The sequence below is a fragment of the Crinia signifera genome, chromosome 1 (genome assembly GCF_055691185.1).
Source record: "Crinia signifera chromosome 1, ASM5569118v1, whole genome shotgun sequence".
In the NCBI taxonomy this organism is placed as follows: Eukaryota; Metazoa; Chordata; class Amphibia; order Anura; family Myobatrachidae; genus Crinia; species Crinia signifera.
Genome location: NC_139217.1, coordinates 462,136,139 through 462,161,997, shown reverse-complemented (window position 1 = coordinate 462,161,997; position 25,859 = coordinate 462,136,139). Strand labels below are relative to the sequence as shown.

The 25,859-nt window shown below is 47.3% G+C and overlaps 1 pseudogene; it reads right to left on the bottom strand.

Annotated features, from left to right (window-relative positions):
* Window positions 1-1,133: 1,133 nt before the first annotated feature.
* LOC146032444 (3-ketoacyl-CoA thiolase, mitochondrial-like) lies at window positions 1,134-24,770 on the bottom strand (annotated as a pseudogene).
* Between the last annotated feature and the right edge of the window lie 1,089 nt (window positions 24,771-25,859).

Sequence of the window (25,859 nt, the reverse complement as noted above, 5' to 3'; positions counted from 1 at the left end):
GCCTTGTGCGCAGTGGTGCGGGCGGGTGCCCTCTCCCTCCGTAGCCTTGTGCGGCGGGCGGTCCCCCTCCCCCATAGCCTTGTTCAGTATGAAATGGTTCCTCCCCGTAGCCTGGTGTGCATTGGTGGGAGCGGGCTGCCCCCCTATACCCCTATGTAAAGTGGTGCGGGTGGCCGGGCGGGCAGCCCCCCTCCCCCGTAGTCTTCTGTGTAGCGGCCGCTCCTCCCTGTTACCCGTCCGCTGGGGCGGAAGTCGGGGACCTGAGGCTGAGCAAGCCAGCCGGCCAACAGTGTCACTGTCAGATAGTGACGAAGAGCCAGGAGTCGGGCGGGAGACAGTCCACTCCACACAGCCAGTGTGCGAAGCAGGCAGATGGCAACTAAGAGCTGGGAGCTGGGTGGGAGATGCTGCAGCGGCAGACGGTGAGTCTATGAAAGCCTCTCTCTCCCTGACATTCTTGTTTCTCTCTTTTTCCATAATTCATTCTCTCTCTCTCTCTCTCTCTCTCTCTCTCTCTCTCTCTCTCATATTGTCCCTCTCTCTAGCTACCTAGCTATGGGGGAGAGGGGCACCAACTTTTATCTTGCCTCTGGGCCACTGGGTAGCATAGTGCCCAATTTTGATCACTATCATTTTTTTTACACTTGATCAACTGTGTGTGTCCAATGGACCCAGTGAACTCACAAGATGATCACTGTGGGAAAAAAAAGGAAGAAAAAGGTAAAAAGAAAATGATACTTACCTACTTCCAGGGACTGCTTATTGTTGCTCCAATGCGGGATGTCGCTCAGCACTGTTGCATGACCCCTGGTGCATCAAAGTTATGATATGAAGTTGCAGCTCACCTTACGGCGGTGGTAGCAGCAATGGCTATGGTGGTGGTGGTACATGAGCAGCACATTCTCAGGGTATTTTTCCCAGAAAATACCCCGATAAGGTTAGTCTCTGTCCACTTTAGCTCTCTCCAAAGCTTAGTACAATCACTCCTCTGTATGTGATATACAAATACAGATAAAGATACGAGGATATGAATGATAGTAGAGTGTGGCTCAGTCCAATGGAGGCATTTTATTATTGTGGTAATATAGAAAACACTGCAGTGTACAGCAAGGTGTTCTGTCTCATGTACATGTCAGAGTTCACTCACCCAGTGACGCTCTATTATCCATTTATTATTAGCCTTTATTTATATGGCGCCACAAGGGATCTGCAGCGTCCAATTACAGAGTACATACACATAGGCAAAAACAGTGAGTTACAGTTCATTACAATGTAGGATGGGTGTATAAACTTAGCTACATCAACAAACAACACTGAAATGAGTATCAGGGATTAAATGCCATCAAAAAGAGTATAGAGTAGAAAATATATTAAGTAAGAGTTGGAAAGCACAGTGGGAAGAGGGCCCTGCTAGTGGGAGCTTACATTTTATAGGGGATGGGCAGACAGACAGGGGTGACACAGAATAACAGTTGGATGGGTAGTGGAGAGTCTGATAGGGAGAGGTAGAGAATTCCAGAGGTAGGGAGCAGTACAAGGAAATTATAGGCAGTAGGAGTGGGACGAAGCAATCAGTAGGCAGGAGAGGCGGGGTGCATTAGTGGAGTGTAGAGGACGTGTGGTACCATAAAGGGAGATAAGGTCAGATGTAAGAGAGCAATGGGTGAGGGCTTTGCAAGTTAGTTTGAGAAGCTTGAATTGGATTTTAAGAGTGAAGTGGTGCCAGTGACAGGCTTCTAAAAGAAGTGGACATAGTATGTTTGTGAAGGAAGATAAGTCGGGCATCAGCATTGGGGACAGATTGGAGTGGGGAGGGGCTTTTGTCAGGGAGGCCAGACAGGAAGATATTACATTAGTCCAGTCTGGAAAGGACTGGACTGGAGAGTGGATTAAGGTCTTTATAGCATCCTGGATGAGAGAGGGTCCGATCCTGGACATATTTTTGAGATGAAAGCAGCTCCTTTATTATAGGTGCTGAATGTGTGGTTTGAAGGAGAGGGAGGAATCAAGGATTACTCCAAGACAGTTTTTATCTTGAGCTAGAGGAGATAATTGACAGATAGTTAAATAGTAGGAGGTGAGGTTATGTGGGAGGATGGAAAGATGATTTATTTATTTATTATTTATTAACAGTTTCTTATATAGCGCCGCATATTTCGTTGCGCTTTACAAAGGAGACAGTGATACAACAAACAGGGTATTTACAGACAGTCAAAATGTAGGAGGGCCCTGCTCGCAAGCTTACAATCTATAGGGAAATAGGCAGTGGTACATAAGGATAGATACTGTATTCTTTATTGCATCGATTCCACCAGAATGCAAGGTTCCGTGACTGTTCTGGAATTGATAAGCTTGCCTGAAGAGATGAGTTTTTAGGGAACGCTTATAGGTTTGGGGACTGGAGGAGAGTCTTATTGTGCTTGGGAGGGCATTCGACAGAGTGGGTGCAGCCCGAAGAAAGTCCTGCAGTCAGGAATGGGAGCGAGTAATGAGTGTGGATGAGAGACGCAGATCTTGGGAGGAGCGTAGATGGCGTGTTGGATGATATTTTGAGATAAGAGAAGATAAGTATGTTGGTGTCGTTTGGTTTATGGCTTTGTGTGTAAGTAAAATAATTTTGTATAGAGTACGGTAGAATACAGGTAACCAATGAAGTGACTGACACTTTTCCTCCTCTGACCTTTGCTGACCTTCTGACCTTCATGATCAGCTAAGTCATAGACATATTGTATTTTAGAACACACTGGGACATCCAAGAAGATATGGCGAAGAGACAGTTGAAGTTGGGCAAAGGTCAGAGGAGGAAACGTGGATATGAGTGTCATCAGCATAGAGGTGATATTGCAAATTGAAAGAGCTAATGAGAACGTATAGAGAAAGAAAAGGAAACGACCAAGAACAGAACCTTGAAGGACACCTACAGTTAGTAGAAGTGTGATTGAGGTGGAGTCATGAGAGGAGACAGAGAAGGAGATGTCAGAGAGGCAAGAGGACACCCGGAGAGGGCAGCATCATGCAGACCAAGGGAGTGCAAGATTTGGAGAAGTAGAGGGTGGCCCATGGTGTCAAAAGCAGCACAGAGGTAAAAAAACAATAAGATGAGTAGCACCCTTTAGGTTTGGCACCATGGAGGTCTTTGCAGACTTTTGTGATGGCAGTTTAAGTGGATTATAGAAGACAGAAGACAGACTGCAATGGGTCCAGCAGGGAATAGGAGGAAAGAAACCCAATACGGTGGTTGTAGACTATTCTCTCAAGGAGGAAGATGAAAGCATGCTTGAAGGCAGAGGGGACAGTGCGAGATGAGAGAGAGATTGAGAAGGTGTGCCAGATAGAAACAGGCAGAAGGAGAGAGGTAGTGGAGGAGGTAGAGGTGAGGAACGGATGAGGGACATGACCTCCTCACCAGACACAATGGAGAAGGATGTTAGAGTTGGTAAGTGGGTTGTATAACACCTGGTAAACATTTATGTTGCTCTCTGATTTCTGTGTTGTAGATGGAGATATTAGGCAACATTCTCCAGAACGATGGCGATACCTTGTCCTCCACCAATGCACAAAGCCACCACTGCGTATCTACCGCCACGTCGCCTGAGGACAGAAAGTTTAAAATATTAAAACAATTGGATAATTACCAGAGGCATTCCTGTCTAAGAGTCGGCCCATGAGCAGTGGGCCCCTCACCCCATAACTTGCTGCTGGCAGCGCCATCTTTGTAATGATGTCTTCAGAATCATGGTGCATGTGCAGAACATATCAAAAGAGTCTTTCATCTTTCTGAAGACATCAGTGGAAAGATGGCTGCCAGCAGCTCGTGAGTCTGTTCGTGAGCAGCTCGTGGACTCTGCAATTTAACACGTAGTTTTGGACCAACATAGTTTAATGGGCACTATCAAAGGTAAGTCCTGGGTAAATGCATATAACATGTTAGTATTTGGAATGGGCTTGGGGATGGGGCCCCCTGTTTGGTGTGGCCAGAGGGGTGGGATTCGGATGACAGGGCGACACCATATGTTTAACACATAACATAGGCAAACGGCCAACACACGTAAAAGGTTAACCTAGCAATGGAAAGGTTGACACCATTTTTTTCATGATTTTTTTTAGTACCATCTTTCCATTGGTCTTTTTTTCATGATTTTTTAAAAAAAATGTTTACTTTTTCATACTTGCTTTTAAAAAAAAAAAAAATACTTTTTCCATCCACATGGACTATGACTGAGAACAGTAAAGTGTGTTGAGTGGAGTGAGGCCTATGGCCCTGAGTGAGCCATGTAAGGGGACGCGATACACTATTTGGGTGCCCATGAGGTCAGCTGTCGACAATGACACCCGGAAAATGGGAAAAACTCACGTCGACCTCAGACGCTGCCTGGCTGCTCCCGTCCCGGGTGTGTTGCTCTGCGCAATGTGACGCAGTCAGAGGTCACGCTGCGCATTACGCTTCACATCCTGTCGGCCGCACCGCCGATCTCCAGTTCTAGCTACTCTTTCATTCCAGTCTCCCCGACGGGGATTCCTAGACCCTCCCGGCCTCACTACCGGCGCAAGTACTTGTATGGGGCGGGCAGTTTTGGTGGGGCAGGGACATTTTTTTTTTATTAGGGAGGCCAATCGCCGGATCCCGGGAGTCCCGGGATTGAGCATTTTTCAATACCAAATCCTGGGATTGAAAAAATACCCTGGGATTGGCTTCCCTACTTTTGGCCCTTTGGGGCATCGTTATTGTAACACTAAAGGTGCCCGTATACTTATACAATTTGGGCCCTTTTCACCCAATTCCGACGAATCGGGTCGAGAAATTGGGTGAAAAGTGACCAAACCTCCGATTCTGATACGATGCGCGGTCCCGGAGATCGCAAGTGCTGCACATAAAGTTTACTGGATCCGGCAGCACTTCCTGGGGCTCACATCGATACATCGTATGCTAAAGGACCGCCTACGATTTATCAGAATCAGAATCAGAATCAACTTTATTGGCCAGGTGTGCTTGCGCACACTCGGAATTTGTTTTGGATATACAGTGCAGCATCAAGCAGGGATGAGGGGGGGGGGGGGCATTACATGGGTTACATTGGCACATTTAGCAGGGACAGTACAGTATCACACAGAGAATATATACCCGCCAAGCTGCACAGAGCCTAGGCAGCCTTCAGCGGCGCCACTGGTCACAGAGCTGCGGCAGCCAGGTAGGTGACAATATAAGCAGGGACAGTACAGTATCACACAGAGAACATATACCCGCCAAGCTGCGCAGCGCCTAGGCACCGCACAGCCTGGTAGGTGACAGTATAAGCAGGGACATTACAGTATCACACAGAACATATACCCGCCAAGCTGCACAGCGCCTAGGCAGCCATCAGTGGCGCCACTGGTCGCTGCAGCAGCCGGGTGGTAACACTATGAGCAAAGATACCACAGTTATAACAGGGACAGTACAGTTATCACACAGGGGAAATACAGGGGACACAGGGGGTTACATATGCTGAGTGCACAGATCCTAGGCAGCCATTTGCGGCGCCAGCTTCCTGTAGGAGAATCTTATGTGGTCCAGCCCCTGAGGAGCACGGTGACTCCCTGGCGAGCAGTTACCAGGTAACTATTGTATTGGGGCCTTGACGCTAACAATGTTTAGCACCCACACTGTTTTATACCACTGTAACGCCCTACAGGCACGCCCGGCATTGCGTTGTGTAAATCCCTTGCATTTATTACGTATTGCGACCACATTATTATCAGGTCCATTGAGAGTTTATAGGCCAGTGAGACGTACCTCAGTTCGTGGGTGAGATGAGCAATGATCCGCGCCCCCGAAGCAGCAGTCGAGTACCCCAGGGCGATCGCTCCTCCGTTAACATTGGTCTTATCGCGGTCTAGGCCTAAAGCTTTCTCCACCGACAAGTACTGAGCGGCAAACGCCTCATTCACCTATTGATAGAAATAACAAAATGGATTTGGGAATGGGTCATTGGGTCCACCACTGAACTTGAAATTTTGACACAAGCATTAGGCCGACAATGGCAAGGTCGACATGAAATTTTTGGTCCCAAATGTCGACATGGCAGGACATGAAATACCGCCTGTCGCCACATGTTGGCTAAAAAAATTTTTTAAATCCTAATGTCGACCTTTTGACCGATGACCTTGCCATGGTTGACCTAATGCTTGTGTCGCCTTCCAACCCTGTCAACCGTAGCCATGTACACACCGATTCGCACAGCGTTCACATTCATTCGCGAGGTGGGATTTCACTCTAACGATGCAGTTTGAACGCTGCCCGCTGCGAATTCCCAGCTGTGCAATCAGGTCTGAATTAGGCCCATAGTGCAGTTATTACACATTGGCCCTTATTCTGGTCGGCTCAGTCCCCCAAGTTTTCGCACAGAGGACCGATGTTTTGTTTCTGCGCAGGGCTTCTGTGAGGGCACCCGCACTGACCTGCACCGGTGCTCACAGAGGGGGGGGGGGGCGGTGGCGGCGCTGAAACATGGGAACGTCCATCGAAATGTTGGGCGTTCCCATGCAAATGCAGGCAGGACGAAGTGTGTCGGGAACCCGCCCTGTCTTCGTCACGCTGCCCGCAAATATAAGTCAGTCTCCACCGACCGTCAAATGATTTTTCATGCCGAGGGCACATGTGAGTGTTTTCATAACACATCTCCTCGCATGGTTCCCAGGGGATATGGCGGCGAGGTGGGCAGGGATTCGGCAGGGCGGCGTCACAGCTGCTCGGTAAACTGCGAGCTTCGTAGCTTACCGACAGATCAGAACCAGACCTATAGTTCAGTTCTTCATTTGTGTATGTGCGGCCATAGGCCCTTATTCAGATCTGATCACAGCACAAATGTGATCTCAAAATGGGCAAAACCATGTGCACTGCAGGTGGGGCAGATGTAAAAGGTGCAGAGAGAGTTAAATTTGGGTGGGGTGTGTTGAAACTGAAATCTAAATTGCAGTGTAAAAATAATGCAGCCCGTATTTACCTTGCACAGAAACAAAATAACTCACACAAATCTAACTCTCTCTCTGCACATATTACATCTGCCCCACCTGCAGTGCACATGGTTTTGCCCATTTTGTGAACAAATTTGTACTGCGATCAGATCTGAATAAGGGTAGTCACATTAGTGAGGAGAGACCAACTCCACATATTGAACATGCAATTAATCACCTCCACGAGATCCATGTCCTTTACCGTCAGTCCGGCTTTCCCCAGTGCCATGCTAATGACGTGAACAGGACCTAAAAAATCAGGGCAAATGATAAAGGAAGCTGATTAATGAAACCTTTCCACGGACATGGGTCCAAATGTAGTAAATGCGAATTTTGGTCATGTGCGATTTTTAGGCAAAAAACAGCAGAAATTGCACTTTTTCCGAAAATCACACATGCGGTAACGTGCGAATTGCCGTAAAATTTGCTAATTTTTACCTGTCTAAATAAATCGCACCCTATTACATTTCACGAACGGTGTCTGGCCCGCACACTGCCAGCTTAAGACAATGGATTCTGCGGTCGATATATATCACATGGTCAGGGAGTCGATACAAACGTGCAGGCGTACCGATATATCTGCAGGGGTTGGTTGAATGAACAATATATTGCATAGTGTGTACCCAGCCATCCTGGAGAATGGGCTATTTTACATTATGAGTGGAGAGAATACAGGTTTTGTGGCCAATCATATGGAGGGTGAAGTAGGAAAGGAGGAGCATGAGAAGAACAAGGGAGCACAGCATACTGGTCAGAAGGTTCCTAAGAAGGCAAGCCAAAAACATTAAGTATTATATTAAGTATTCCCCAAATGTATGATAGATGGGCCACTGTCCGGGAATCTCTCTACACAAAGGTGGTAACCCTAGTGTGGAGAGAGACGTGGTGCAACCTTGGCATAAAAATGCCTAAGCTGGTGGAACTGATGGAGGTCTTTACTATGGATGCGAATTTTGTATTGAATGTCCTAAAACAGGGCGAGGAATCTCCTTGGACGAGGTGACTTAAATGTCTATCGCCACTTGCCTTCCAGAGATTAAAAGAGCAAACCAGCCAACCAGCTTATAACTGTAATTTTTAAACACAGCCTATAACATGACAGTTAGGAGCTTCTTGGCCAGTGCGTTATATCCTTCCACTTTATCTCTGTCCAAGGTTTAGTAAATAGACCCCTTAGAAACTATGGGGACGGTGGTATTAATTGGGAGAGGTAGCTGTGATTTATGAAGATAAGATGATGGGGGACATTTACCAATATGAAAAACCTAGTTTTTCGTATTGGTATTTCCCCTACGGCTGCATACGACTGTTTTAGTCGTATGCAAAGTCGTGTTCCAGAGGGGAAATTACAAAGCAGTCAGATACGACTGCTTTGTAACCCTCCGATGGTGTAACAATTTGTATTAGCGGCACATATATACGGCAGCTAATACAAATTTTTCTAGCAGTCTGCACGGATCAGTCAGATCCGTGCAGGCTGCAGAGTGTAAAAAAAAAATAGATAAATAAATTTAAAAAAAAATCGGCGTGGGGTCCCCCCCACAGCCGAAACCAGCACCAGGCTGACGGAGCCTGGAGCCGGCAATTAAAAATCAGGGAACCCGACAAATAGGGGTTCCCCGATTTTTAACACCCAGCCCCAGGCTCCTGCTCTGGGGCTGGTTCCCAAAATACGGGGGACAAAATGACTAGGGGTCCCCCGTATTTTAAGAACCAGCCCCAGGCAAAACCAGCCAGCAGGGTAATGCCACAGCCGGGGGGAGACTTTTTATACAAGTCCCCCCGGCCAAAGCATTCATCCCTACCGACCAGTCAGCCTGGCCAGGGGCCCTGGGGGAGTGGGGACCCCCCCAATGAAGGGGTCCCCCCCCCCTCCAGGACTTAAGTGACCAGGCTGAAGCCTGGTACTGTCCCCGATGCCCCTGGGCGGTGGGCATCGGGCTGATTCAAGTGTAAAAAAAAAGATGAAACTATTGTTTTTTACTGTGGCACTACAAGTGCCAGCAAGCTGGGACTTGGAGAACCACAAGTCCCAGCCTGCTGGGCATTAAAGGGCCCGCTGGCACTTGTAGTTCCACAGTTAAAAAAATAGTACAATAAACACACACTGACACAATGAAAATAAAAGTTTAATACATACATTACATACATACTGATACTTACCTTTCTAGATCCCGTAGGTAGCCCTGGTCCTGATGTCCTGTGTCGTCCTCCAGGTCCATGTCGGCGGTCCCTGTCGTCCTCCAGGTCCAAGTCGGTGGTCCGTGTCGTCCTCCAGGTCCATGGCAGTGTCCGGGTCCGAAGAAATCCATGTTGGAGCTGTGGAAGGAAATCCTACTCACCTGGTCCTGTGCTGAAGAAGTCTTCTCTTGGTCCGCCGTAATCCAGGTAATGTTCAAGCTGCCGGCGCTCCCCGCTGTCTCCGCATCGCACTGAGGAGAGATGCTGAGATATTTCATACTCGGCGCCTCTCCTCAGAATGAATTCTATTGGCCGCCTAGCGGCCAATCAGGAGCCAAGAAAGTCGGCTCCTGATTGGCCTGCTAGGCGGCCAATAGAATTCATTCTGAGGAGAGGCGCCGAGTATGAAATATCTCAGCATCTCTCCTCAGTGCGATGCGGAGACTGCGGGGAGCGCCGGCAGCTTGAACATTACCTGGATTACGGCGGACCAAGAGAAGACATCTTCAGCACAGGACCAGGTGAGTAGGATTTCCTTCCACAGCTCCAACATGGATTTCTTCGGACCCGGACACCGCCATGGACCTGGAGGACGACACGGACCGCCGACATGGACCTGGAGGACGACACGGACCGCCGACATGGACCTGGAGGATGACACAGGACATCAGGACCAGGGCTACCTACGGGATCAAGAAAGGTAAGTATCAGTATGTATTAAACTTTTATTTTCATTGTGTCAGTGTGTGTTTATTGTACTATTTTTTGAACTGTGGAACTACAAGTGCCAGCGGGCCCTTTAATGCCCAGCAGGCTGGGACTTGTGGTTCTCCAAGTCCCAGCTTGCTGGGGAGGCTTGCTGGCACTTGTAGTGCCACAGTAAAAAACAATAGTTTCATCTTTTTTTTTACACTTGAATCAGCCCGATGCCCACCGCCCAGGGGCATCGGGGACAGTACCAGGCTTCAGCCTGGTCAGGTAAGTCCTGGAGGGGGGGACCCCTTCATTGGGGGGGTCCCCACTCCCCCAGGGCCCCTGGCCAGGCTGACTGGTCGGTAGGGATGAATGCTTTGGCCGGGGGGACTTGTATAAAAAGTCTCCCCCCGGCTGTGGCATTACCCTGCTGGCTGGTTTTGCCTGGGGCTGGTTCTTAAAATACGGGGGACCCCTAGTCATTTTGTCCCCCGTATTTTGGGAACCAGCCCCCGAGCAGGAGCCTGGCGCTGGTTGTTAAAAATCGGGGAACCCCTATTTGTCGGGTTCCCTGATTTTTAATTACCGGCTCCAGGCTCCGTCAGCCTGGTGCTGGTTTCGGCTGTGGGGGGGACCACACGCCGTTTTTTTTTTTTTAATTTATTTAATTTTTCTATTTTTTTTACACTGAAGCCTGCACGGATCTGACTGATCCGTGCAGGCTTAAAGCAAATACGACAGGGAAAGCAAGGTGTATTTTCCTGTCGTATTTGCGTGGGTGTTTTACACCACTTAGCAGCCGTATTATCAGTACGGCTGCTTAGTACATCAGGAACCACCATTCTTTTGAATGGTGATTTCTGTCGTATCCTATCGATGGTGTAGACATTCGTATTTGTAAATACAAATACGAATGTTCCATCTTTAGGAATACGAATTGTTGTATTTTCGGGATTGTAAATCCCGAAAATACAAATTCGTAAAAAAAAGGTGTATTTCTGCCTACGAATACACCTTTTTTCTACGAATCCATTTTGGTAAATTTCCCCCGATATAACATTCCCCGAAGCTGCCAGATGAAGGGGAACTTCCAACGAGTTCCTGATTACAGTGGGCTTCCTGAATAACCCCCCTCCTCATATTTGTAGTGTCCGAGAACAGAATGTCCAAACAGCTACTGAGAACGTGGCTTCTCCTTACCAATACCCATGATGTTTGGGTCACACCCAGACACGTGATAGGCCACGATCCTAGCCAATGGGGTCAGCTTGTGCTTGGCAGTGGCTTCCTCGCTGGCCACAATCATTGCACCGGCACCATCGCAGATCCCCTGCGGCACAGAATCTCTGTTACTGGTTGTCTGCACCATGCACCTCAATCCCAAACACGTCTAGAGGTGTGAGGGGCACAATTATTACAATCTGCATTTTTAATGTGGATGTATTATATATATTTGTGACTAAATTTGCATTGTTTTTGGCTCCTGGATCGAATAAATCTCTGATACTTTTACACAGAGCAATTTGGTCGCTGAGCGATTTTGACTTAACATCGTTCAGCAATAAATCCCTCAGCGACCAAATCGATGAGTGTTCTGTTTTCATCAGCGACCAGTGATGGCCGCTGATGAAAATGGAGTCACTGTAGGAGAAGCATGCTCCTATGACCAGCGACCAGTACTGGGCTGGTTGCGGGATCGCACTAGTAGCGACCGTCGCTGTAAATACGGGGATATAAGTTGAATTCGCCCTGTGTGTACGGGGCCATAGGCTGCTACAGGCCAACACCATCCTCAGGTTAATCCTTCTGCACAGTGCGCTCCATAGAAACCTATTGAGGGACTGAAGAAGACATCTCTCTCTGTTTCTGGCAGGATTATGGTTTAGCGGATCGACGCGGTCTAGATTGATCATGTTATGTTCGACCACCGTCAGACCGTCTAGTTAGACGCCTAAAGATATTCGACCACGTCTAGATCAACAGTAATGGAATTTAGATGCCGGCGTTAGAACAAAGGGAGTGTGGTCGGTGGTCACATGGTCCACATGAGTTTTTCACATTTTTTGGGTGCTGAATGTCACAGGGGTCCCCGAGGACACTGTATATGTGCACAGTGTCCCCCTCGCATGGTTTTGGGGACGGCGCCAGTGTTATAATCTCGCTCTATGGGGATGATTCTGGTGGACTCGCTACACAGCGTAACTTCGCTGCTTAGCCATCCGACTAACGCCACCCACGCAAATGCCCAACCCCACACATCCCGCCGATTTGCCAAAGGATCTTTTGCGAATGGATGACTTAGACTTGAAGAGTCTGGTCCGAGAGCATTTTCTTGGGTACAAGCCCCCCCCCCGTTGCGAATGCCTTGGCGACTATGCAAGCCACCGAAGGCGCCTACACAGCAGCCCTGCACATGCGCATATGCGACTATGCGAGTGTGCAGAGGCTAAGCATCAGTCCCCGGTGCGAATTCCACAGGAACCGAGCAGATAAGAATGACCCCCTATGTCCACTTGGATAGGAAAAGTATGAACCAAGTCGACCTGTGACATTCTGCACCAAAAAGAAAATGCGAAAAACTCATGTGACCGTCAGCCATGCTCCCGTCGCTCTAACACTGGTGTCTAAATTCCGTTACAGTCAGTCTAGACTATATTTAGGCTTCTAACTAGACTGGTTGGACTAAGCATGGTCGTTCTAGACATCGTACGGTATACCTTCGGGCAGTATCCCCTATAGGTTTGTATGGGGACTGCTGTGCTGCTGGAATGCTTCACAGACAGCCAATGCCATTAGACAACATTAGCCTATAGTAGACTTGGGAATACCTTTCGCGGGTTGTTTTTGGGAGAGGGATCTGAAGGATCCATCCCCAGTGGGTCCGGCTTGCACATGCACAAGTGCAGCTTAGGGAGCAAATCATGCAGTAATGTGATCTCAAAAATCCCTATTCTGCTGCCTCCCCCTCTTCCCGGGTATAGTGTCACTCGTGGCGGGGAGGCGCTGAGGGACTGTGGGCGCCGATCTGCGGGGCTATAGTTACAACTTACTACCTAGCCCTCCCATCCACCCAAGTAAACTTACACCCCCCCTCTAAGCCCCTCCGCATGCCGCCGCATGCAGGGTCCCGGCCGCAGCGCAGGTCTTGTCCTGGCTCTGTCTCCTCCTGCAGTTCTAATGGTGCTACCGATATCGGCCGGGAGGAAGGGGGGGGGGGCAAAAATTCTAGTTACGCCACTGATCAGCTGTGTTTGTCCCGTGGACCTGGCTAGTGTGATCAGCTGTGTGTGTAAGATGGACCCGGCGAGTGTGATCAGCTGTGTGTGTCCGATGGACCCGGTCAGTGTGATCAGCTGTGTGTGTCCCCGATGAACCCGATCAGTGTGATCAGCTGTGTTTGTGCATCTGTTGGACCCGGCCAGTGTGATCAGCTGTGTGTGTCTGATGGACCTGACCAGTGTGATCAGCTGTGTGTGTCCCGTGGACCCGGCCAGTGTGATCAGCTGTGTGTGACCGATGGACCTGGCCAGTGTGATCAGCTGTGTGTGTCTGATGGAACCAGCCAGTGTGATCAGCTGTGTGTGTCTGATGGCCCTGACCAGTGTGATCAGCTGTGTGTGTTCCGTGGACCCGGCCAGTGTGATCAGCTGTGTGTGTCTGATGGACCCGGCCAGTGTGATCAGCTGTGTGAGTCCGATGGACCTGACCAGTGTGATCAGCTGTGTGTGTCTGATGGCCCTGACCAGTGTGATCAGCTGTGTGTGTCCCGTGGACCCGGCCAGTGTGATCAGCTGTGTGTGTCTGATGGACCTGGCCAGTGTGATCAGCTGTGTGTGTTCCTTGGACCCGGCCAGTGTGATCAGCTGTGTGTGTCTGATGGACCTGACCAGTGTGATCAGCTGTGTGTGTCTGATGGCCCTGACCAGTGTGATCAGCTGTGTGTGTTCCGTGGACCCGGCCAGTGTGATCAGCTGTGTGTGTCTGATGGACCTGACCAGTGTGATCAGCTGTGTGTGTCTGATGGCCCTGACCAGTGTGATCAGCTGTGTGTGTCCCGTGGACCCGGCCAGTGTGATCAGCTGTGTGTGTCTGATGGACCTGGCCAGTGTGATCAGCTGTGTGTGTTCCTTGGACCCGGCCAGTGTGATCAGCTGTGTGTGTCTGATGGACCTGACCAGTGTGATCAGCTGTGTGTGTCTGATGGCCCTGACCAGTGTGATCAGCTGTGTGTGTTCCGTGGACCTGACCAGTGTGATCAGCTGTGTGTGTCTGATGGACCCTGATGGGAATAACAGGTCTGATCGCACCGCTGCAAATTCACAGCGGCCAGGTCTTCTGTTAAGACTCCGCCTCCTAGAGTGAAATCCGGCTTGAGTATTAATGTGCTCGCTGTGTCATTGGATACGTACTGCTACAAATCTATTTGCAGTCGAGCGAATAAGTCCAAAGCCAAAACCCACCATAGCAGAATCACCATAAAAATGATTTTTACACTGGGCACAATTCATCGCAGGGGCCACTTTCCCGCACACGTCCCAGCGGTTTTCGAGGCGTGCCTGCGTTTTTCCTAACACTCCCACTAAAAGGCCAGTTACCACTTGCACACGCCTACTTCTTGTCAATCACTTTGCGAATGGCTTGTGAATAGGTAGCAGGATGTCATTGCAGGATTGGTACCGCGCATGCACACTGCTGGCTGTATCGATAATCAGCCGACGTGCGACTTTGGAGTCGTGCGATGAGGTCTGATTTCCCTCCTATGTCACAGAGAAGAACAAGGTATGGCTGCGCTCTCACCTGTGAGTTTCCTGCGGTCACCACGCCGTCCTCCTTGTACAGAGTCGGAAGCCTTGCCAGGTCCTCCAAGGTGGTCTGTGGTCTTGGGCAATCATCTCACTCTACTGTAACGGGCCCTTTCTTTGTTTGTAGTTCGATAGGAGCCATCTCAGCGGAGAAGTGTCCGGCGTCCTGCGCTGCAGACAGGATATAAGAGGCAATTAGAAATGTTATATGTGGCGTGCAATGATTTATTTACATAGCGCCAGCATATTCCGTGGAGCATTACCTCTGTAGATCCTTCACACATTTATATTTGTATACACCCACAGACAGTAACTCACCCGCTTTGCACGCCTGCTGACTCCGCACGGAATACTTGTCACACTCTTCCCTGCTGATGCCGCACTTTATGGCGAGGTTCTCGGCTGTGAGACCCGCGGGGGCCTTTATGTGAGCGTCATTGAGTCCGGTCCACAGGACGTCTTCCATCTGGAGAGTGAAACACTGAGTTATATACAGCAGCCTGCGGGTGCGGTGACACCGGGATTACTTTACAGGAAGCCCAGGCCACGAATCATAGACAAACTTCAGTAATTACATGAATGCTTCCGGAATACAGAGCCAGTGTATTAACGGTTGCCGTATGATACGGGCAGAAAAGGTTCATTAGTTCATGTTTGCCAGGCCCCCTGTGGATCTGTAGAATGTGTCGGTTAGGAATGAATGCAGCAGGTTTGAAAATGTGACAGTACTGACTGCACCTGGGCACCAGCTAGTGGGTCTGGAACATGTGACAGTTAATAATGACTGCACCTGTGCACCAGCTAGTTGGTCTGGAACATGTGATAGTTAGTAATGACTGCACCTGTGCACCAGCTAGTTGGTCTGGAACATGTGACAGTTAATAATGACTGCACCTGTGCACCAGCTAGTTGGTCTGGAACATGTGACAGTTAGTAATGACTGCACCTGTGCACCAGCTAGTTGGTCTGGAACATGTGACAGTTAGTAATGACTGCACCTGTGCACCAGCTAGTTGGTCTGGAACATGTTACAGTTAATAATGACTGCACCTGGGCACCAGCTAGTTGGTCTGGAACATGTGACAGTTAGTAATGACTGCACCTGTGCACCAGCTAGTTGGTCTGGAACATGTGACAGTTAATAATGACTGCACCTGGGCACCAGCTAGTTGGTCTGGAACATGTGACAGTTAGTAATGACTGCACCAGTGCACCAGCTAGTTGGTCTGGAACATGTGACAGTTAGTAATGACTGCAGCTGGGCAGCAGCTAGGTGATCTGGGACTTGTGACAGTTAGTAATGTCTAAAGCTGTGCACCAGCTAGGTGACCTGGGACATGTGACAGTTAATAATGACTACAGCTGTGCACCAGCTAGGTGATTTGGGACATGGACCGTTAGTAATTACTACAGCTGTGCAACAGCTAGGTGACCTGGGACATGTGACAGTTAGTAATGACTACAGCTGTGCACCAGCTAGGTGATTTGGGTCATGTGACAGTTAGTAATGACTACAGCTGTGCACCAGCTAGGTGATTTGGGACATGTGACAGTTAGTAATGACTACAGCTGTGCACCAGCTAGGTGACCTGGGACATGTGACAGTTAGTAATGACTACAGCTGTGTACCAGCTAGGGGGGCTGATAATGTGACAGTAATGACTGCACCTGTGCACCATCTAGGGGGGCTGATAATGTGACAGTAAGTAATGACTGCACCTGTGCACCAGCTAGGGGGACTGATAATGTGACAGTAATGACTACACCTGTGCACCAGCTAAGGGGGCTGACAATGTGACAGTTAGTAATGACTACAGCTGTGCACCAGCTAAGGGGGCTGATAATGTGACAGTTAGTAATGCCTGCATCTGTGCATCAGCTGGGGGAAAGGGGGCTGGTAATGTGACAGTAATGACTGCACCTGTGCACCAGCTAAGGGGGCTGATAATGTGACAGTTAGTAATGACTGCACCTGTGCATCAGCTGGGGGGGGGCTGATAATGTGACAGTTAGTAATGAATGCACCTGTTCATCAGTTAGGGGGCTGACATGTGACAGTTAGTAATGACTACAGTTGTGCACCAGCTAAGGGGGCTGATAATGTGACAGTTAGTAATGACTGCACCTGTGCATCAGCTGGGGGGGTGATAATGTGACAGTTAGTAATGACTGCACCTGTGCATCAGCTAGGGGGGCTGATAATATGACAGTTAGTAATGACTACAGCTGTGCACCAGCTAAGGGGGCTGATAATGTGACAGTTAGTAATGCCTGCACATGTGCATCAGCTGGGGGAAAGGGGGCTGGTAATGTGACAGTTAGTAATGACTGCACCTGTGCACCAGCTAAAGGGGCTGATAATGTGACAGTTAGTAATGACTGCACCTGTGCATCAGCTGGGGGGGGGCTGATAATGTGACAGTTAGTAATGAATGCACCTGTGCATCAGTTAGGGGGCTGACATGTGACAGTTAGTAATGACTACAGCTGTGCACCAGCTAAGGGGGCTGATAATGTGACAGTTAGTAATGACTGCACCTGTGCATCAGCTGGGGGGGGTGGCTGATAATGTGACAGTTAGTAATGACTGCACCTGTGCATCAGCTAGGGGATCTGGGACATGTGACAGTTAGTAATGACTACAGCTGTGCACCAGCTAGGTGATCTGGAAAACATGACCTGTTGGACGGGATGCATAAGCATCAGTGCATAGGATACCATAGAACGGATTGATCAGGGAAGACACATGCATGAGAGAGACACTATGGGTGACATTTACTAAGATGGGAAATACACTACACAGGTCATGTTGCTATGGGCAACCGATCAGAATCTACTTCTTAATTATTTATTTACCACACTCTAGAAGATAGTAGGCAGGATGTGATTGGTTGCCCATAGCACATGACCTGTGAAGTGTATTTCACATTTTAGTAAATGTCACCCTATAGCGCTTCAGCCTTGGAGCAGAAAGAGACAGTTCTCGCACCTTGAGGTCTGATCCCAGCTTGGTCCCAAAGCGGATATTGTACAATGCAAATGGCACTTGGCTCATGCTCTCAGCCGCCCCACACAGGACAATCTCCGACTCCCCCAGGGCGATTTCCTGGTAAGAAAAAACTAACATGAGACACGGGCTTCCAAGTCCAGACCCCCATGACCCATGGCACCCCCCCCATGAGACACCCTTTACCGCACACATCGCAGACCTCAAACAACTTGGGGGAAATTTACTAAGAATACGAATACAAAAAAATCGTATTTGTATTCTTAATACGAATGAATATGACTGGTGTATTCGTATTTTCATTCGTATTCCGGAGGATAATTTACTAATCAGTCGTATTTGACTGATTCGTATTATCTGATCGTATTTTAAAATACAAATTCATATTGGCAGCCTGCACGAATCAGTCAGATCCGTGCAGGCTGCAGTGTGTAAAATACCAAAAAAATTAATAAATATTTTCAATACGGCCGCTTCGTAAATTAAGAATCACCATTCTTTTGAATGGTGATTCCTATTCGTATTTTCCGATGGCGTATAAATCCGTATTTGTAAAAACAAATGCAAATGTGCCATAAATACACATACGAATCTGTGTATTTTTGGCATAGTAAATGCCAAAAATATATGAATATGCCTAAAAAAAATCGTATTGTACTATACAAATACGAATTTTTTAGGCGTATTTGCCTAAATAAATCTCACCCTTTATGTCTAGCATGATTTTCAACTAAACTCAAGATACAAATGTTTGAAATGTTACTTATGTTATGGCTAAAAGGAACTGTACCTGACACCCATTGATAAGGGACTGCAAGCCAGAGCCACAGAGTTTGTCGACTGAATAAGCTGGAACATGTAAGGGTAGTCCTGCACGGAGACCAACATGTCTGGCCAGGTACAGCGCATCGGCGGCGGTCTGCAATGTTAAACAATATACATTTAACGGAGATATGCTTTGGTTTCAATTCTTAATCGTCATCGGTTTTTCAATTTGTTTAAAAAAAAAAATTTTTAAATAGCCAAAATTACATACTTTGGGCCTTTTTTGTTCCTACAGTATTATTAATCTCATAAACATACATTTCTAGTCAATATTAAACAGCTCACCACTCATAATATTGTATTGATATTGGTCAAATGCTGCAGCGAGTTGGCTGGTTACTACGCAACTGAGCAGCGGCACAAACACACAAGCACACGGCAGATAATAGCACATCTATGAAACATTGCCAACACAGCAGCAGCAGAAAAGAAAAGTGGTGCAAGCTTAAATTGTCCCTAGGTCCTCCCACCCACCCATATGTTGGATATTAAAAACACATGCACAATGTAACAAACCAATCACTTTAGTGACAGGGATTGACACTTTTGTGGATGAAGTGCTTGTTTTGTTTGGGCCCCCACAACTTTTTTTTTTTTAATAAATACATTTGATCACTAATGAAATGGTTAATGATGAGAATTTTGTCAGTGGAGATTGCATGGGCTGGTCCAAACTGTTTATAGCTGAAACTTGACTGCTTGGTATTATTGTAAAATAAATGTCATCAACATGTCACAAATAAAATGGAGGAGGTGCCTAGACGGTCAATGTCCCTACGTCTACTGACTTTAGCCTCACAAATGGAGCAGATGCCTTCAAAAATGTTGTCAATATTTGAGTACAATAAAATCACAGACCTGAAAAGTGGATTTATGGTTTTATTCCCATGCATTTTAATGCCTTTTTGTAAAAGAATACAGGCAAAAAGTGCCTCCACTAGCGATTGACTTACGAAAACAACATCAACATCCTCATCATCAGCACACTAATATACCCTTTATCCTGTTCCACTTCCACACTAGCATCTTCAATTTATTATGTCCTCATCACCATTTTTACACATTTACAGATGGTGCAGAAATGGTGGATTGAGGCTAAGGAGGCAACACTATATGAGAACAGCCTTAGAAATGTCAGATTTACACATAGCTAATGTGGACAACCCTAGACTCTCTGCAGGGATTTGTTAACAGCCATAGTGTTCTTTTTTTGGGCATTGAATTGTCAGGGTTTTGTTTATTTTATTTTAGGTGCCCTTTACTAAACTTTCTGCCCCATGGACCACCTTTAGAAGATGCTGTAGTAATATCAATACTGGCAGCAGTCACAGCACTAGCACTTGGTTGCTGCTCCTGCTCATATGTCAACTGATTGAGATCAATATTGACTCAGTGATTATATTTATTAATTGATAGCACATCTATGAATGGTAACTTACACTGCCAACTCATAGTGCATATATTTAATAATGCAGTGGGGCATGATGCGGCTCTAAATTTCTATTTATTTTTTTATTTTTTTAACACTGCTCTATGTCACTTTTGCTTATATAATTATAGTAATGGTGCACACGCCAGTGTACACCAATAAAGGGTTAATGCTGCACTGTGGCCAATTTAAAAAAGACACCCATGTGCACTGTGCACCAAAGGTTAAATCTGCCCATGTATGCGCATGTGCAGTCGCTTGGTGCGAGCAGGCACAGCGAATTGCTTGTTCACCGTCCCATTCCCACCTAGCAGTGCACGTAGGGCCAGCGGCGAGGGGCTGCGCTCATGGGAAAGGCCAGCATTTCATGGCCGTCCCCATGAAAATGCTGGGCTTTCCAATGTGAATGGTGATGAAGGTGGTGGTGGTGGGGGGGGGAGGCGTGCAGCTGCACAGTGGATGTCAGCCGCCCGTCCGCTTCCTGTACCTTAGAGGTGCGAGCGTTTGCAAAATCATTCTATAGTTGGCGACCATCAAATGATTTTGTCCCGGGTGGGGAGGGATTCGTTCATGCAAATTTTGCAGCTTTGCGTGTCAACCAGAACAAGGTCCTTGGTGAAGCCCCTGTTTGGGCTGCACCAGATAAAAAACGGTCCTGTTGGAGGGATTGCAAACTGACAGTATAAAATGCTAAAAGAAAGCTTAAAAGGAAAGCGAAACTCCATATGGTAACAACAAGTCCTGCAGCAGAGTGCGATGAGCCCCTGCACTTATTACAGATACGCCCAGTACTTAAAGTGGCCCTTTTGGTGGAACTCCTTTTCCTCTGCCATTATTGCATTATTTAGCCCTGCCCCCTCCTCGAAGACCTGCGAATTTCAGGATTTGTCGATTTGTCGTACTGGGGCGGGGCTTGAGTAGATCTACATCAGGCCCCACCCCCCAAAGTGCTGCTCCCAAAGAGACTTTAAAAGTAGACAGCCCTGCTTTAACAAAAAGAGGGTCGATTAAGCAGCGCTGAGTTTACAATGAAAGGAATAAACCAATTAGCAATGAATTGATAATTTTTATATAGCAAGTAAAATAATAATAAATACAATCACATATAATATAACATAATAAAATGATAAAAGTATATAAAATTCTCACTCTCGGATTGGATCAGGATCTGGGGTGGCCAATATCCAATGGGATGTCAGTCCAAATGGGAAGTGCACTTAACCATATATTATTCTGCTGTATTGGGAAAACAAAAATTCAGATGTTTTGTTGGAAGGAAATCCACCGATCCTCTCTATTGGTGCGGATAGATGTTGATACCGCTGGAGGAATTGATGGAAGAGTGTCCAGATTATATCCCCATGGATTCCTCTGTCGGTTGGATGGAAAACTTCCTTTAGCTCTGGCCCAGTTTGGAAACCTCCTAATGGTGGTAGAGGAGTCACAGTAGATGTTAATAAAGGAGGATGGGCATCTGTTCTCCAATCTTGGTTGGATTTAGGGGGGGGGGCAGGACTCTCTAACAGGTGGCTGGGATGGTAGTCTGCTCACCCGGAGAGATACACTGCCAGTAACCCCAGTCACTATTGATGGAGACGGCCCAGTTCTTAGTGAGGTACACTAATCTCGACAGGTGGCAGGGGATGGTGTGGCTCACCTGGAGTTAAGTGTGCTGGAAGGAATCCCGGAGGGGAAATTGAGATGAAAGTTCCCAATTGGAAGCAGCAGTGGACTGGGAGTAGTTGGAGGTCCAATCTGATGAGAGTGAGAGGTGCAGCCTCTCACTCTCATCAGATTGGACCTCCAACTACTCCCAGTCCACTGCTGCTTCCAATTGGGAACTTTCATCTCAATTTCCCCTCCGGGATTCCTTCCAGCACACTTAACTCCAGGTGAGCCACACCATCCCCTGCCACCTGTCGAGATTAGTGTACCTCACTAAGAACTGGGCCGTCTCCATCAATAGTGACTGGGGTTACTGGCAGTGTATCTCTCCGGGTGAGCAGACTACCATCCCAGCCACCTGTTAGAGAGTCCTGCCCCCCCCCCCCCCTAAATCCAACCAAGATTGGAGAACAGATGCCCATCCTCCTTTATTAACATCTACTGTGACTCCTCTACCACCATTAGGAGGTTTCCAAACTGGGCCAGAGCTAAAGGAAGTTTTCCATCCAACCGACAGAGGAATCCATGGGGATATAATCTGGACACTCTTCCATCAATTCCTCCAGCGGTATCAACATCTATCCGCACCAATAGAGAGGATCGGTGGATTTCCTTCCAACAAAACATCTGAATTTTTGTTTTCCCAATACAGCAGAATAATATATGGTTAAGTGCACTTCCCATTTGGACTGACATCCCATTGGATATTGGCCACCCCAGATCCTGATCCAATCCGAGAGTGAGAATTTTATATACTTTTATCATTTTATTATGTTATATTATATGTGATTGTATGTATTATTATTTTACTTGCTATATAAAAATTATCAATTCATTGCTAATTGGTTTATTCCTTTCATTGTAAACTCAGCGCTGCTTAATCGACCCTCTTTTTGTTTGCAAGTTTCTTTGTAAAACCACCCGCAGGGAGTGACTTCCCCTGCACCCCAGCAGCTGCTAGGAGACACATCACATACTATAGGCGCCCTTACTGCTCTCTGGTGGAGCAAATTCTCTTTTTTAGCCCTGCTTTAACACCTGGATACACCCATGGAAAGAGCAAATCATACTGTACCTGAGTAACGTTACCAAACACCACACTGTCCACGACATCAGGAGACACGTTCCCAGCGGCCAGCGTGGCTTTTGCCGCAATCTCACCCAGGTCCGTGGCGGTGAGATCCTTCAGTGCACCCCCATAAGAGCAGAACGGGGTTCTTTTGGCAGCAACAATAAAAACACCTGTAAAGTTTATATGAGAGAATATATATTGTTATTGTGGAATGATGAGTGAGATGTATCAAGCCTTCTAAAGAGTGGATAAGTGGAACAGTGGGGAAACAATCAGCTTTTTCTTATCATTTACTAAATGTGCTTAAATGTGTCAGGACTGCCATTGTTATCATTCTGGCCTGCAGTACCTCTGGTCTGCCAGAGGGGCTGCAATTTGCTTCTGTTGTGTTCGGACTGCAGTACCGCTGGTTTAACATCATGGGGGTGGGGCTTAGTGATGTCACAATTAGGCCCCGCCCCCTGAGCGGCTCCCGGAGAGGAGAATAATAAAGTCGGCAACCCTGACCTAGGTTATGCTAGGACACAACAGTGTGGAAAATATGTGTGTGTAATGTTAATATCGCAATTATGTATGCAACAAACAGAGAAAAAGAAAGAAATTGTCATATGGAGCTCACAAAGAAATACATTAAAATCTAACTTACAATTAGAAAAAAAAAACGCAAAAGATTGGGTAAAATTTGTTAAAAAAAAAATTGGAAACATGTTTTTAAAAAAATTGTCGTTTCCAATATATGCTATCAATTTATATTAGTATATTATTAATAGAGACAGGATTATATGCATTTGCATATTTATTTGCAAATTTTGCCCCTTCTCACTGGTTATTGCATATATGACCTAAAATCTAGTGATGGTACATATTTTAGGCCCCGTCCTCTTACCACCCGCGAGTTACAGCACTGCTTTGCCCTGCTGCTGCTGGCCAGGTAGTGGTAGAGTATGCAGGCTGGGGCAATATGTGCGCAGTGATGGGAACCTTGGATGTACGCTACGTCTGACACTGCTCTAGGCTGCCAATCCATGTTGATAAAAGTCAGTCAGAGCAGATGCCATTACGAAGCTCCTGAACCTTTGCCTGCCCCTGGCCTGGGACTTTACACCAAGAGACAGACTTCTGCAGCAGAGGAGGCAGGTGGAAGGGTTGTGACATCACGCGGCATAGGGGAAATGCTGTGTCACAGTGAGTATGCGGCACAGGGAGGAAGCCTTCCACTGCGCCGCCCTCACACGCTATGCTGACATTTGATCCATCAGCGCTGGAGATGAGGGTCCGTGCAGTTGATGCAAGAAGAGCCTAGGAAGCTGCAGTCTGCTGTAGCAGCCAGGAAGAAAAAAAAATCCTGTGTTCAGCACTAGACATCTGCAGATGCTGTGGGCCTATTTTTGAGGTTTATTTGCAACTAATTTATGCTGATTTTTAAATAAATAAGTGAAAAATTACTTTTTTTTTTAATTTAATGTAGCATATTTAAACACTTTTCATGCATATTTTAAGTATTTTTCATGCATATTTGCATGCATTTTTCAAGCTTTTTAAGTTGCATATAATCCTGTCTCTAATTATTAATATCCTCTAAATCCAGCCAATATTGTGGTTACTCATTTTTATTAAAATCCTAGGAAAACAGTATAGAGTCCAACATTCATGAACTTAACTTGAGAACTCTTTATTATTCAGTCACACTGTCCTTTTTTACATTACAAAATGCTGACAAGATTCGAACCTATCGCCTGTGGCATTGCAGTCAGACACTCCATTCATTCAAATAATCAGCATTGCAGCTGAGCAGATCTATGTAGTTTGTGGCCGCAAGGGATTGGATGTATGGCTGCACACTACATAGATCTGCTCAATTAATTTGCAAATGAGAAGTCGTGTTGCGTCATTGCCTGCCGAGACAGCCCAATTCACTCGGTAAGTGGGTGGTTAACTAGTGGCAGTGTCAGGCTCCAAGATGATTGCCTGCTTTTCTGGGTGGCGGTGACAAAAAAAAAAAGATGCCCATGCCAGCCAAGTCACACGACCTGGGGATGTTTGTTGAGACACATCTGATCATAAAGTTTTTTAATAATACAACTCACCTCTGAGTAGAGCCATGTTCGAAAACTCCTGTGTCGGTCACTGGATACGACCACTACAGACTCACCCTCTTCTCATCCTCATGGTAGTCAAGCAGGTCCTGCTCTCCCCACAGCCAGACTACAGACCTACCAGAACACAGATTCTCCCTTCCACCACAGCCGGTTCTGCGAGATCATCCACAAGGAGCAACCCCTTTTATGGAAGCAGTGGGTAGGTTATGAGTATAATTGGTTCTGGTGGTTGTGTGCCTGTGGTATTGAAATTATAAGGAGTAGAGGACAATAAATTACATGTAACATTTGCTCTAGCATTTTGATTTGCATTTTGCTTATGAGCTGCACCTGACTGTCAGTTACGACTCTTGGCAGTGTCCCCGATCTCTGTGTATCATACAGTGGGGTGGATTTCTGCACACTGCACTTCTCCCATTTCTGAGGAATAGAGTAGGGCCTCTGGGTGACCTGTTACAGATCATGTGACCAGGGGAGGATTGGCCATAGGGCTAACAGGGAAGATTCCCAGTGGTTTGATGTGTATACCAGACCTCTTCAGCCCGATGTGCATACAAGACCTCTTCAGCTCGATGTGTATACCAGACCTCTTCAGCCCGATGTGCATACCAGACCTCTTCAGCCCGATGTGCATACCAGACCTCTTCAGCCCGATGTGCATACCAGACCTCTTCAGCCCGATGTGCATACCAGACCTCTTCAGCCCGATGTGCATACCAGACCTCTTCAGCCCGATGTGCATACCAGACCTCTTCAGCCCGATGCGTATACCAGACCTCTTCAGCCCGATGCGTATACCAGACCTCTTCAGCCCGATGCGTATACCAGACCTCTTCAGCCCGATGTGTATACCAGACCTCTTCAGCCCGATGTGCATACCAGACCTCTTCAGCCCGATGTGTATACCAGACCTCTTCAGCCCGATGTGTATACCAGACCTCTTCAGCCCGATGCGTATACCAGACCTCTTCAGCCCGATGCGTATACCAGACCTCTTCAGCCCGATGTGTATACCAGACCTCTTCAGCCCGATGTGCATACCAGACCTCTTCAGCCCGATGTGCATACCAGACCTCTTCAGCCTGATGCTGCC